Source organism: Echinops telfairi, unplaced genomic scaffold (genome assembly GCF_000313985.2).
Source record: "Echinops telfairi isolate 266 unplaced genomic scaffold, ASM31398v2 ScPeMD7_9;HRSCAF=40, whole genome shotgun sequence".
NCBI lineage: Eukaryota > Metazoa > Chordata > Mammalia > Afrosoricida > Tenrecidae > Echinops > Echinops telfairi.
This window is the reverse complement of record NW_022103906.1, coordinates 33,976,581-33,978,671: the sequence shown is the minus strand read 5'-3', so window position 1 is coordinate 33,978,671 and position 2,091 is coordinate 33,976,581. Positions and strand designations below refer to the sequence as shown.

The window sequence follows — 2,091 nt, the reverse complement described above, 5'->3', positions numbered from 1 at the left end:
TCTGTGGCTGAGAAGCTGGACTGGGCCCGAGAGAAGCTGGAGCAGCAGGTGCGGGTGAACCAGGTGTTTGGGCATGATGAAATGATCAATGTCATTGGGGTGACCAAAGGCAAAGGCTACAAAGGGGTCACCAGTCGTTGGCACACCAAGAAGCTGCCCCGAAAGACCCACCGAAGGCTGCGCACGGTGGCATGTATCGGGGCCTGGCATCCCGCCCCGTGGCCTTCTCGGTGGCCCGCGCTAGGCAGAAAGGCTACCACCACCGCACAGAGATCAACAAGAAGATCTACAAGATTGGCCAAGGCTACCTCATCAAGGACGGCAAGCTTATCAAGAACAACGCCTCCACCGACTACGCTCTCTCTGACAAGAGCATCAACCCCCTGGGTGGCTTTGTCCACTACGGTGAAGTGACCAATGACTTTGTCCTGCTGAAGGGCTGCGTGGTGGGGACCAAGAAGCGAGTGCTCACTCTGCACAAGTCCCTGCTGCGCAGACCAAGCGCCGTGCCCCGGAGAAGATCGACCTTAAGTTCATCAATACCACCTCCAAGTTTGGCCATGGCCGTTTCCAGACCGTGGAAGAGAAGAAAGCTTTCGTGGGACCACTCAAGAAAGACTGAATTGCCAAGGAAGAAGGCGCATAATAGATGGTGTATCTGGTGGGATCAGAATAAAGACTTCTTTTCCAGTGGGGAGAAAAAAAGATAAGATAAAATAATAATTTATAAATTATTAAGGGTTCATGAGGGAGGGGGAGCAGCGAGGGAGGAGGAGAGGAAAAAGGAAAATGAGAAGCTGATTCCAGGGACCCAAGCGGAAAGCAAATTTTGAGAATGATGAGGGCAACGCATGTATAAGTGTGCTTTACACAATTGATGGATGGATTGTGATAAGACTTGTATGAGTCCCAATAAAATGAGTTTTTTAAAAAGTGCTCCTTAGGGGAAAACGAGCTGATACCAAGGGCTCAAGTAGAAAGAAAATGTTTTGAAAATGATGATGTCAACATATGTACAAATGTGCTTGACACGATGGATGGATGGATTGTGATAAGAGCTGTACGAACCCCGCAATAAAATGATTTTTAGAAAGCAACAACCAAAAGAAGTAAAAGATCAAAATGGATGTCAGAGAGGTCAAAAACCAACAACACAAGAGTGCTCCTTAGAGCAGAGTAAGACTTCTTCTCAGGTACTTGGGACATGCCAGGAAGAAGGGCTTCTTACTCCCTTAAGTAGAGCACGGCAGGAAAGCGGAAGCCCTTTCTGACCCAGGGGCTGCCCCATGGGCCCAGACATAGGAATGGTGAGTGTGACGCAGGCCCAGGCAGCGTTTTGTTCTGTTGGACAGAAGGTCGGATGAGTTGGAACTAAGTTAAGGGGACCAGATTTAAAGCGGGACACCATTGACCGAGGGGCGGGGGGTGGGTGGTGTTCTTGGTTAAAAAGTTGGTCTACATGGACCAAATAGACCGTTCCCTAGCTTGTCGTGCATTCTTTCCAAAAATTGAGACTTTTTAAAAACACCAAAAATCGGGACTGTCCCGCCAAAAGCGGGGTCTCTGGTCACTTTATACTAAGTTGGCGGCACCGAACAGCCACAGTACGGGGTACTTACGTGTTGGCGTTGACTTGATGGAGTGAGATCAGTCGGAATTGACGCCACAGCCATGGATTTCTGTAGTCAGTCTAGTCGTGTCTTATCTGAAAGCAGATTTGTTCTGCTTCTGAGAAAGCCTACACATCGATGTCATCCTGCGCGTCCATAAGAGCCTGCCAACACGGTGTGCCAGTGTCAACGAGGAATGTGTAAGAACAAGAGCGTCACCACTCCTTTGGGCCACAGGTCCTTTGATAAGATGTCATTTTCATAGCCTTTTTCTACATGACAATAGACGTGTATACAAAACATGAGTTAGGAGTGTCAGGGGCCCTGTAATCCTTTCATGGACCCTACCCACTGCGCCATTGAGCCGACCCCGACGTGATAAATATTGCCTCCACTTTGACAGATGCAGAGAAAACTAAGGTCAGAGAGCTAGTAAATGGGGACGCTGTGATTCAGGTGTGATGACCCCGGCTGCAACAGA

The 2,091-nt window shown here is 49.0% G+C and overlaps 1 pseudogene; it reads left to right on the top strand.

Annotated features, from left to right (window-relative positions):
• Nucleotides 1-693, top strand: LOC101647881 (annotated as a pseudogene).
• The last annotated feature ends 1,398 nt before the right edge of the window (nucleotides 694-2,091 follow it).